The sequence below is a fragment of the Cupressus sempervirens genome, chromosome 5, assembly GCF_028749045.1.
Source record: "Cupressus sempervirens isolate cs-2001-9-10 chromosome 5, ASM2874904v1, whole genome shotgun sequence".
Lineage (NCBI taxonomy): Eukaryota > Viridiplantae > Streptophyta > Pinopsida > Cupressales > Cupressaceae > Cupressus > Cupressus sempervirens.
The window spans coordinates 567,387,547-567,401,599 of NC_143122.1; the positions used below are offsets into that span (position 1 = coordinate 567,387,547).

General features: G+C 31.4%; 1 pseudogene; it reads left to right on the forward strand.

Moving 5' to 3' along the window:
• Positions 1-5,966: 5,966 nt before the first annotated feature.
• The window catches only part of LOC149557192 (short-chain dehydrogenase/reductase 1-like), a 45,799-nt pseudogene continuing 37,712 nt past the window's right edge, over positions 5,967-14,053 (forward strand).

Consider the following 14,053-nt stretch of genomic DNA (forward strand, 5'->3'; position numbering starts at 1 on the left):
ATACTAGATATTATTGTTATTTAAGTTAATAAATAATTATCAAATTAAACGTTCAAATTTATTTTTTTAAAGTGAAAAGATTAAATTATGAAAAAAATTTAAGTTCGCATGATGCGTGCATGAGATTAAAATATAGGAAATTAATTAAAAAGATAAAATATGTGAACTTAATAAAGATATTTTAATAAAGTGCGCATGAGATTTATAAGTTAATAAATTAAATAAAAGTGAAGTCAAGAGGAAAATTAAATAAAGTAATTCATTTGACATGCATGAAAGGTATAATAAATAATATTTTAACTCAAAGAATGAAATAATTAATTAAATAAAATAATTATAATTTTAGAGTTGTGGAGACAAAAACCCTAAAAGGTAATTAGAGTTTATATTAGAGGGTTTTCGGGTCATTATTACACACACAGGTTTTAGAGAGAAACTCGGAGGGTTTGGAAAAGAAGGGAATTTTTTGTGGCTTGAAGAATTTTGCTTGCTATAGGAATTTTCATCTAGCTACCAAAGTTTAGCATCGGTACGAGGTAGGGTTTTGCAACTCCAAGAATGTTTAGCATTGATACGAGGTAGGGTTTTGAAACTCCAAGAATGTATTTTCAGTTGGAAAAGATCTCCTTGCTCCATGTTTGATTGGGTACTTAAATCTTGTTTAACATTCTATTTATTTTCTCAGATATGTAGGAATAAAATTTGATTCTTATTAATATTTACAGAAGACGAAAAAATGTAGAGAAAAATAATTAGATCAAGAATGGTTTGAAATAAAAAGAAAATTTTGTATTAGAAAATTGAATGGTTAAACTTAGTTGGGGCCATGACCTCCCCCACCCCCTTGGCTTTTAAAGCTATCGGTAATCATTGCTGGTGCAGGGACTACGTCAGAAAGGCTACCGCAGGCCCTGCATCAATAGGCCTGCCACATACAGCAACCAGCCTTTAAAAGGTTTCTAAATGTAGTTAAAAAAATTCACATTTTTTAAAAATATATATTTTGATTTTAATAAATTTTAATTCTTTTTAAAATTTATTTAATTTAAATTGTAATAAATTTACATTATAATTTAATAACATTTTTTATTATTAAATTATATAATTATTTATTAATAATTTTACTATTAATTTATATTAATGTTTTGTAATTAAATAAATTTAAATAGCTTTATTAATTATTAATTAATCTAATTAAATTTGATTTAATTAGGATATATTAATGATGAGAGTTAATTAATGAAGTTATTAATTTATCGTATTTAATAATATTGATTTTAATAAAATTATAGTTATTTTATTTAAAATCAATGAACCATTATTTTCTTTTTATAACCTAAATAGAATAAAAAGATTATTCCCAGATTATTCTATTAGGAAATGACTTTTATTATGATGGTAATTTTACATATTTAAGTCGAATAAATGAATGGGTTGTTAGATGGGATAAACTGAGAGTCTTCTACACTTAAAACGTACATTGAAGACAAAACTGAAACTTTACTTTTAAACCAATTGTGTATTTTCAAATCAAACCCAAACTATGAACTGTACTGTTTTGCTTGTATTGTCTATGCTTTGGGATTTTTGAGTTGATTAGATGTTGACCAGTCTAGGATGCACACCAGAGGTTTTGTGAGATTTTTTCGATACTACTGTTGTGGCTGGATGTCATGATGTGTCTTTTGATTCAAATTGAAAAATTATATTTATGAAGTTTACTTTGTGGAGCATTTATGTGTACTTGGATGGGAAAACTAGCTTATTTTCAAGTTGCCTATTAAGGAACCGAGCTTGATTATTATGGGTGTTGTGGTATGGGACACAACTGTGTTTTATGTTATTAGGAGAGGTTGTCTAGGTACATGTCTCTGGGAGCGACTTGCAGTAGGGGTTCGGGACCCAAAGTGGTCAGTGCCAGGGTAACCTATTGTAAGTTATGTAATAAGTGATAATCCAATAATTAATATTTTGGGGGGAAAATGCACTAAAAAGATAAGTTAGAGATATTTGATCCACCCATGCCTTGAGTGCTTGTATAGACTAAGGATGGGAATGGGATGATTACCTCATCTTTTTGAGAGGGCTTTTTGGTTTCCACAAGTGTCACGTTGAGGGTCTGGGGTTCAGAGTAACCAGTACAGGGTAACTCAACGCTTGAGGGTCTGAGGTCTATTGAGAGACCAGTCCAGGGTAACTCAAGCAGCCATGTGATGACTCTCCCTATTATGTAGCCTAAGTCTCCTCTGTAGATTTTGTGTGCCTCTACTGGTGTACTTATTGTTGATGTGTTTATTGTGGTTATTTACTTTCATTGGTGATGATTGGTGATTCATGGATGATGTACTTTTGATATGTGGCTTTTGACTTGAGGTGAATATCTTTCATTGACTTTATCTTATGATCTTGGTATTTGGTTTATACTTGGTTCGTGTATGATGTTTGGTTATGTGGTGTCGGTATTGGATTGAGTGTTCTTTCTTTTTGGATTATTTTATCTTCTTGAGTAGCATGTGTTACCTTTGAGGTAGTTTTGGCTATTAGGAATTCCATGCCTAGGAATGTTTTATGTTTGATTAGTCGTATGTGGATCATTTATTATCTTCCCTGCACGGTGGGAGTGGAAGCCTGATTAGGTAACCACGCAGTCGGGAGGTAGTGTCTTCTTACCATTTGGGTCCCCCTCATATTACCAATTGATGGATGTTCGTTGCAAAAGATGTACCTTTATCATTCTTACTTCTTATCTCAGAGACTTCTTTTTCGTTGATGTATATATGTTATCATGTATTCTGATGTATTGTATCTATTAGCACATACCCTGCGACATGTGCAGTAGATGTTATTAATTGGATGCACTTTCATTGTATTAGTTATACTTATGCTTTGCTTATGTGATTATGTATCTGTTATTTCTTATGATCATGAGACATTTTACTTGGAACTTAAACTAATTAATTTAAACTTCTTAAATGTGACTCAACATAAAGGAACCCTTGAAGAATTGAAACTATATCTGTAATTGCTAATGTGTATTTGATGTGTATGTTTATATTGCTTCCACATTAATGTTATCTTGATGTTGTTTAAACTTTAAAAGAAAATAGTTCAGTAAACATTGTAACATGTTAGGGTTATTTCTCTTGGGTTTCCGAGTGGGGCATTACATTAGGTTTCCATATTAAAAATATTGGCGATACTCTATGTAAGAATGTTTTACATGTTATTTATGGTTGCAGGTGAAAACTGTTATTCACTGTTGTGGGTTGGTTGAATAGTTTAATTTGTATATCGAGTAAACTTTCTAATAAGTTTAAATTGTTAAAAGTACAAAAAAGTGTTAGGGCCCAAGGATAACTAATTCAACCCCCCTCTCAGGTATCTAACACATCCTCCTAATCAATATATTATATTTTTCACTTCACTAAATTATCTTGCAAAAGCCTCATTCACATAGCTGCATTCTACAAATATCTAGATTTTCCTTTTCCAAACAAGCCAAAATAATGACCAACATTATCTCTACCCTTTTTAATTCTTATTGTACCTACTGAAGACTTAGAATCCATAAAGTGCCTCACTCCCTTATCCATGCTATTTATTTACACACTTAGTTATTATCTTACTCTTTCTTTGAGTTACATCCAACATTAGCATTACCTTTTAGCTTTATCTCTCCACCTATTAAGGCCTTTGCAACTAGAATATCTATTTAGCATCTTTTTCCTTTATGGTCTTTGGGTTTTCAAATCTTATTTTTCATTGAATAAAGATGAGGGTAACTTACCTTCACCAAGTTTCTTATTTATGGACTTTCTTCTTGACACAGTTTGATGCAACATGCTTAGTTTGAAAACATCTTCAACATCTGAAAGGGATTCTTTCGCAATCCGAAGGTTCCAACCACATGCCATTTGAAAGTTTCAGAGATAATCCATTGTAGGGTATTTTGTCATGTCCATCTCAACTAAAATGTAAGTGCAAGTAGTATGAAGGAGACCCAAAGATTACTCATCCACCCCAAAAATCTACCTAGAATATTCCCAATAGATTCAAAATGAGAATAAAATCACATTCCTACCCATAACAAAATATTTTTCATAACATTTTCGATTAGGGTTGAATGTCAAGTATTAAGATTTCAGCAACAACATTTCTTTATCCTTCTAGCTCTATTGGTATTCATACAAGATTTTATTATTAAAAAATACAATAAAAAAATCTCAGGCCTCAAGGTAGTATGAATACTTAGTTCCAAAATGGGGCTCTAAAACTTTGATATCCATTTATGTAGCTCATTGAGTTTTGACCAAAAACCCTTAAATCTCCATATCAACCTGATCTTGATGAAAACAATTTGTTTTCTATTATCTCTTTTCTAATCTCTTAATCCAAACAAATTGTAAACCTATTTTCTAGAGGCTCAACCCATTTTACACCTAGCACATTGCTATAGCTCCTTGTCACCTCCTTTAGATGTATCCAATCACCCCTTTCTCTCTTATCCTTCTCCCACCTTTTATCTTATTGACCCTTTCCACTTCTATCTGCAATATCTTTCTAGACACTAGTTTGTGTAGGTTTCCTCCTTAGTCTTCACCATTAAGTCCAAGCTTACCACCATACAATGGGGAGGCTTCACCCCTTGTGAGACCCTAAAATTTCTCCATTTACATCCTTCATAATAGATGGTCATCCCTGTACTTATTTTTTGTCATATGGCTCTCAATTTCTTCATATAGAAAAACCTTGTTCATCATAGGATTCATCCCTTCTACCTTGTGATCTACACACCAAATCCAAAGAAGTACAAGTCTTCACATTTATCCCTTTAGGATATTATCATTAGGCCTTCCTATGTCACATGTCATGTAGTGAAACCTTGGTCGCTATAGCAAAATACAAGAGCCTCAACATCACATATCAAATCATTGGTTTGTCAATTCTTATGATCTCTATTTTTTCTAATTTGATGTTTATTTGAACTTCAAATTTTAATGATAAAGTAAACCCTTTAAACCTCACAATTTCTTATATTGTTATAAGGATTAAACTCTGTAGTTTTATCCTAATAGCAATATCATCATTTGACTTGCTGTAGAAAATATCCCCTACTTATCTGCTGATATTGCTACTATGATTTAACAATGTAGTTTTTGAGTTAAACTTATTGACCCATGTTTCATGAGCAGTAGCTCACAATAACTCATCTCTCACAAGAATGAATTAAACACTTAAAATCCATTGCATCTTAGTGATGCTCATAAAGATGAAACATTGGACCTTCCTAAGAGGTCGCCTATCCTAGTACAATTCGAACTCAAGTATAATTAAATATGAAGTTTCCACTAAGATTGAACCCATTTAGTTTTCAATTCCATTTACAAAACGTTCAACAAATATTATACTTATAACTCATGATGACTATGAATGAGTTCTTTGTTTCTCAAATTCCCTATGCTCTTCATTCTATTTTTTCGGTCCAAGCAGCAAAGGTGCTTGCAAAAGATTTGATCATGTCACCTTACGCAAAAGAACAAATTGGCAACAGATAGTTTACATCAGTGAAAATTTAAAGACTCGAAATATTTCTTGTAGCATTACTGTTTGCCGAAGTTTATAATATATAGTGCTTAACAAGAGATCTTTAATAATCAATTTATCTTTACGAACCAGCTGCAAAGACGGACCCTTCGATAATGACCGTATTTTAAATGTAAGATTCCAAACCCATGGCCAGCTGATTTTGGCCGATATATCGTTCCTACTTGCCATCCAAGATGCGCATCTCTGCATTGCCATTTTAATCTTTTGCGGGAGAGAGCTCTATAGTCGGGTGAAACAAGAATGTCATGATATAATTTACAGTTTTTTAGTGCAATTTATACAATTTTTTAAAGATTTGCATCTAAACATTGCCTCTTTAATCTTTCGCAGGAGAGCCGTGCAGAGTTTTGAGGGAGACAGAATGTCAAGGTATGATCTTTAGGGTTTCAATTTCAAGATATGATTTTGCTGCAATTCGTAGTGTTCGTTAGCGTCAAATGCAATGAGAAGAGATGCCAAAATTTGCAGTGCGGAGAAATGGTGGAGTGAGGAGACAGTGGCTCTGGTGACGGGGGCAAACAAAGGCATAGGTTTTGAGGTCGCTCGGCAGCTTTGTGAGAATGGAATCACTGTAATTCTCACTGCTCGGAATGAGGAGCGAGGAAGAGCTGCTTTACAATCGCTCAGAGATCAGGGGTTTCAACACAATTTGGAGTTCTTCCCATGTGATGTGACTTCGGAGGAGAGCGCGTGTCGTTTGGCAGAGTGGATCAAGCAAACCTACGGAAAGCTGGATATCCTGGTACAAATTCTTTATTCCCATATTGATCCTCTAAATTATATAAGGTAGAATAGTTGGGTAGAAAGCAAAATTTGGTTAGAGTCCGTTTGGCTGGCCGAATAAGAATAGGGGGAATATGAATTGTTATTCTGGAGTAGAAAATAGGAATATGTATTTCTATTCTCTGTTTGGTGCATTCAAATAGATGATTAGAAATTTTAAGAATTAAGTCTAATTCTCAGGGCCCTTAGAGTATATTGTATGAGTCATTCGGATAATAGTCATAAATTTTTGGCTCTATATGGTCCACAACAATATGGAACTACCCTATATGTCTTGTGGGAGATACCTAATTGTAGTAGAAATTAGGGTACATGCTTTATTCTCTTGTCCACATCTAAGGAGTTATAGAAGTGGGTGCCTTAATGATATTACATTACCATTCATTGAGTCTAAGGCCTCCAATTGATAATATTAGTTTTAGGTTTCAGGTTTGTGGCTCAAAGTCAAATTCATTAATACTTGTTTTATGAGTAGTAGTTCACAAGAACCCATCTCTCATGAAAATGAATGTAATGCTTACTTAACTCTCATTTCATCTAGATTCACATGACTTTCATGTTCATGAGGACCTTTATGTCAGTTTTTATTTTCTCATAATCTTGTCACTTATCCAAAAATCACTTTTAAAAAAAAAAAATTCTTGCTCCAAATTAACTTTATGAAGTTTTATGTAAAAGTACTACAAATAAGATTTTATGATAGACTTTTCTACAATACTAAAGCGTATCTTCAAACTTATCAAGTCCTTAATAGAGGTTCACCATGTAACTTGGAAATTTTAAACAAACTCAACTTACAAATTATAGGCAAGTAACTTATGTGTCAAAAAAATTGAAAGTACTGAATGAGTTTGACAAGTTTCAACTAAGTTTTTTATATTACCAGCAATGATAATATTTATAATGGTATGTAAAAAAAAAGATTATAAATAGTTGATTGTCATTTAAGGTCAAACTAGACCAAGAAAGAAAAGCCCCCAAATCACCTAGAAACCATGACCAAGACACAACGTTGATAATACTACGAGATCACTATCTAATGAGGCCAAATTGTGATCAAGATATAGCTACCAAAAAACCATATGCAATCGAAAAACTAAACACAACAAGACCATAGTTCACTTGAACCAAGTTGCTTCTTCAACATAGGAGAAATAGAAGGTTTCTCCACCTAATGAAGCTCCATGCCTTCCACCCCTTGCAAAAGCACTATTGGATGTCCCAATAGGATCCTCCATCAATGAAACATCTACCCCTGTCATAGCCTCATCCTTGACTGAGGAGGAATCTCCTTGAACCATCCCCATGCCACAACCTTCCTTTGCTACAAGTTGACGACACACCCAAGGACAATTACTATCATCAACATGACCTATATATTTGATTGTCATCATCTTCCTCTTCCTAGGACCTGGTCCACAAGGGTGTGAGCCTACATACAAGGCCTCAAGAACAAGGTAAGTTGCCACCTAACCATGCATGCAATCGACATATGAACTTTTGGAGGTGTTGTTGAAGATCAAACCAAAAGTGGTTGTAACTAACCTGTTCTACCACCAATCTTTAACTAAACTTTCTAACTATTTGTTCACATTTAGAGTATATTTAGACTCAAAATGAAATATATCGTACACACCTAGAATTTTTATTTGTTACTTTTGTATCATTTTGTTTCTTGTTCTTCTAAGTAGTAAGCCTATTCCCAACTTAAACATGTATCCTTATCTATATGTTTACTATTCACATTGCTAAACTAATTTTAATCAATAAAACTCAACAAGGAAATGGTCTTGTTATAGGAATAAAATATCCCTTTCGAATAATTTATTTAATATACTTCAAAATTGTTTTTATTTTCCTTTCAATGACTTTCTCTTGTAAATCTAGGAACTAATCCAATTACATGACAAATATCTAGTATGGTGTGTATTAAATATGTTAAACAACCAAACAAGTTTCTTGCAAGTAATAGTAAGTTTACCATATATCATTCTAAAATGTTGTGATGTGTCCAATGTATATTACATATAAGATATAATTATCTTGTCATCAAACCTCTAAATATGTAATCTACAAAATAATGTAATTTTAACTGAAGACACTCAAATTAAATGCATATTTTATATGTTCTTTTGAGATGTTAATCAAATCAATGTCAGAACAAAAGAATGACCATTTATCCTTTTATATAAGAATTTGGGTTTCATTTGCAATGGCTACAACATTCTTAAAAATGCTTGTTATTTTTTATTATAACATGCTCAAAGTTATTTGAGGCTATAGAATGATTTCTTAGATTCAATACAAGTTTCAAAATGTTATCTACAAAATTTAGAGGTTTTTATAAATATACTTAGTTCTTTATTTAAAAAGATATGATGGAAGTTAGATCTAATAAGGCTAGCTACTAAGGAAAGGATGACTTTAATTACCACAAAAATATTTTATCATTAACCAAATACCTTTCCTTTGACTAATTCCTTTTCAATTTACCTAACCTTACTAATTTAGAAACATGTAGATTAAAAATCTTCATGTTATAAATATATTTACACTCAATAAGATTTTTACTTGGAAGATGTAAAATAGAAACATGTATATTAAACTTCTCGTGCTATAAATATGTTCACACTCAATAAGATTTACCTAGTGGATGTAAAATCAATTGAAGTAATAGTATTCATTAATTTAGTAGATCTAATCTAAATTACTTTCTCTACATGGTCTTTATCTTTCTCACTTGCATTGATTTTAACACTTCTACACTATTTTGATTTTTGGACCCCTTTTCCTTAACTTATAGCAAAAGGTCTCTCACTTTTCACTAACATTATATGAATCACCACTAATGGATTTGGATTTATTAGTTAGATGATACTTGTGTAAATTTTCATTCACTTGTACAATAGGTCCCTGCGTCTATATTAACATTAGATGAGTCAGTAGCACTTCTTAGACTATACATTTTCAATACATGGGAGTAAAGGTTTACTTTAGTGGCAAATATTTGCCAAATGGAAAATCTCACTCATTGGGGACCCTAAATTTGGAAAAAAATTCTACACTTTTGGGGTGGCGACATCACCCACAATTTATGAAAACTGGGTCCCATGCTCAGAACAATCACCAATAATTATACATAATTATTTTTGTTTTGATGATGACTTTGCCAATGGAATCTAATCTTTCCATATGGTAAATTAAATACTTTTGCCCATAATTTCTTAGGCATGTCTGAATAGATGGTCACATTTGCCAATCTATGGTAAAACTTTTAGTTGGGCTATATGTAAAGTACATAGATTTGACAAGTGTCTCTCTTCTAGAGACTTTCTAAGGGACTTTTAATCCTTCTAATCTTTGGCCCAAAATAGATTATACTATGGGGAAGTGTCGTTATTTTGGAAACTTTCTCTAAAACTTGTTGTACTTTAACTTTTTAGCTCGAAATAAGATTTATACCATCAATTTTGGATCATCTAACGATCATAAAAAAAGGGTTATTGTATGTTGGATTATACAAATTTATGGTTTCTAGATATTTTTACTTTTGGTCGCAATTTTCTAAAATAATTAAAGATTCACCATGGTTTTACAAAAATTTCATATGACGGAAAATAAATTGCCAATAAAATTAAAAATTTTCCTATTTTGGAAAAAAACCATCAATACAAATTAAATTTTTGCCCCTAAAATAATGTTGGATTCACCACGACTTTATACATTTTTTCCAAATGGGGGTTTCTAAAAGTTAACCTTGATTATTGGGACTATCATCTCCAAAAGTTACTATTCAAGATTTATCTCAATACATCACATTTGGAAATTCTAAACTACACATTATTGAGTCATATGGACTAAAACCTATTAAAGCTAGATTTTTTTTCATCAAACTCGTATTTCTAAACACACAAAAAAATCATTAATGATGTTGTATAACATTTTCTTTTTCCAGAATGGACATTAAAAATAAATTATACTTCAAGGTCTTAATTATATCCCACTTTTATCAAGTATTTGTGCCATTGTAAAGTTGTAAGTAGCTTTTATTTGGTTTTCCATACTCTATAGCCACTCTAGATTAACATCTCTATAGAGCAATCACGTGGCAACTCTATTAGTAATTTATGCTCAACATATAAAATAATAAAAGTCCAAAATATTTATAAGAAATTATTTGTTGTAATTTAAAATCCTAATTAGGACAAATAATTAAGATCAAAATCTATTTTTAGTTTTAAGAAATTAAAGTTATTAAAAAATTCTTTTCAACCAATTCTTTTAAATTTCCTAAAAACTTTAAAGAATTCACATTAATTCAAGAAAATAAAACAAACCACGATTAAATATGTACATGATAAAGGAGAATCCAATGTTCCCCCTTAATCACTATGGACTACTTATATATTATTTTAAACTTTGTATGATCTATTTAAATGAGAGATAATCCTATAGTATATGTGACCAATCTCAACATGCCCTAGCATGGAATAATAGAGTTGATAAATTACAATGCACAAGTAAAAGATATAAGTGAGGAAGATTTGATTATCATTCCCTAACGAAATCATGATAAATATTAGTCATAGATCTAAATGCTAATGTTCATAAATTTTAATTTAGTGTTTGCATGCTAAATTTTATTAATTTTTCAAAGAACCCCATTGCATACTAGCATGTGCTTTACCTAAATGTAATATACACTTATACTTTACTTAATGTTTTTTTTCTATTTTTTTTACAAAATGCAAAGCTTATATATATTATTTTATAATTTTTACAAGTTTTTGTATGAATGAACTCAAACCCCTTTTCAAAATTTTGTCATATCGGTTCTTCTAACTCAAACTTTGAATTGAACTCGAATAGGTAGCTTAGTTTATTTTCCATATTTGATGTTAGTTTTTTTTTTATACCAAAAACCTTTTGATATATAGAAACTTGTATCCCACTGATTTCGACACCTTTATGTGCATAGTCTGACAACTAATGAGATGTAAGGCCAAGAGAGCCAACACAATGTCACTTATATCTAAAATAGGATTTATCATATAAAATTAAAAAATATTTAATATAATATAATTAAGATTTAATTTTAATAAGGTAATGAAATGAAGAGTTGTGACTCTAAAACAAGGTATGAATGAAAGAAGAGTTTATTTGAAAGGGGATATGGGGAAGGAAGAAAAAATGGAGCATGTGAATCAAGGATTAATAAAAGAAGAAATGAATGGTAAGTAAATAAGGTGGTGGATCTTTCAAAGGGAAGACACTATGAAAGGTTGTACTTTTTCAAAGCGTACTAATAGTGAAAGGTTGTCATTCTTTCAAAAGACAAAAAATATAAAAGATTGTTGTATTTCAAGGGGAGGTAATTATGAAAGGTTGTGACTCTTACCAAAAAGAAGACATGATGAAGAGATCTTCCATCTCCCTCACATTGGAAGATATAAAGAAGGTTTCATTTGTGGAAGATATTCGAGGGAGATCAATTTGGAATATAATTTATTATTCTCAAAAGGCGACAGTGGAGGATGGTGACTCAAATCTTATGAAATATGGTGCCCTTTACACCATTAAAGGAGAAGTCATTCCAAGAATTCAAGTATCATTTATCAATCATCTCTCATGAATCTACAAAAGCAATCATCACTTATCAAATCAAGAAAACAACCAATGAGCAAACTACCCTTTCAAATTAGAATTCATTCAATCATCATTCACCAGTATATCAAACCAATGTTCATTACATCATCACTCATTAATTATTTAATAAAAAAAAACTTAATCATCACTCACCAACAACTCAAACCTTACAATCAAAGGAATTCATTAAGTCCACCAATCATTCAGACAATATCAATCATTCAACAATGTAATTTGATCAATTCTGATTTGAATAAAAATTAGAAAAAGTATAATAGTCTAAAATATAAAGAAAAATGATTAGTATACGTGGTATTCAATCTAACTATATTTATTATTTACTTATTTATAAATCTATTAGGAAGATGCAATAGTCCTCATCAATTACCCAACCTCAAGTTGGTTTGGTTGTTGGCCAAGGGGCCAAATCATTGGAGGCTGATTTCTTGCCCTTGGGCTTGGTTGATCAATAGTCTCCAGGAATTCTAACAAGAATTACAACACTGGTAATTTCATTTGATTGAGATCAAGCAATCTTAAATAGGATTAGTGAGGAAATGAAGTAGCAAGATCCTCCAGTATGGATTCCCTCAATTGAGAAGTCTACCACCCCAATTTGGTTTGCTTGTGAACCAAGGGGTTGAATTGACTTGGATGGTCATTACACTCTTGGGCTTAGTTGCAGGGGACAGTTTGAGTATCCTATCATACTTTTCCATCAGATTCCTAATGTGGTTGGTGTTGAAAATATGTTACGAAATGGATATAATAGAATACTTTGTTTGTGATATGGATTATCTATGATCATAATGCTTGATGTCAATTAATTATAATTTTCTCTTAGCTAACTTGTCATTACATAATCCATTTATAGAATATTCTTTGTATTATTAGAATGTTATTTTTGGATAAAAGTAAAATATATTCCAGAATGGGACATTAAATTAGGGTTGTTTGGAATTGGTTTGAGGAGCTTGATCTTGAGGGATCCAACAATTTGAGTGGTGAGGAGTTGACATGGACTCTAGGAATGATTATAGGCATTGGCCCACTAGACATTTATATTTTGACATTTTTATTATAATGTATTTGATATAGATACTTGGCATTGCCATTTTCATTGTGCAATCCAATATATTTAGTGACTAGCATTTCAAAGTTTCAAGTATTATTCCATACATTGATGGATAAGCTAATATATACATAGAGATCACCATACACATAAATAATTATGTTGAGGAGCAATACCAATCAAGGCAGCAATCTCATTAATAATTAACATAGAAATCTCATTACAAATTAAGGCAGTGATTTTACTATTTTAACAAGTAATGATAATATGAGAAGACGTTGCCCTTGAAAATGTTGTGACCAAAAGAACATAACCTTTCACTACCACTAGAAGACTATAAAAAGGTAGAAACTAATTTAATAAAAGGGCATCCAGGAAATGGATTAGATCAATATTTAACAATCTGCATTAGTCATTTTGTGTTATAGCAATTATTGTAATATGCATGATAATGATGTTGTCTAGTTTTTAATAAACTAATTTAGATTATTTATTTGTTTATTGAATTTACATATTCTCCTACCCCTACCAACAATCTTAGAGAGGTTAGTAAGGAAATACAAGGAGGAAGGGAAGATGCAAGTTCCCCTTCTTAGTAGAGCACCCAAATAGGATGGACATATCCAACCATTTGTGAGCGAAGGGGCATTGTATAATGCACTTGAACTTAGTTGTAGGACATGTTCTAGAGCCCCTAACATGGTCTCCTCTTCAAAACCTACTATGATCTCAATTATTGTAAATAAAACTATATATTAGATTTGCATATGAAATGTTATTTAATGTAATTTCTTACCAAGTTTATATAGCTTTCATATGTTTAATTATAGATTTCTATTTGGGAACAAATTTTGTTGTGGAATTTTTATATTGAGTAAAATTCAAGTATACCCCAACTAGGGGGAATTATAGGCCAATGAGAGGAAATTCCCCAAGCCTTTGAAA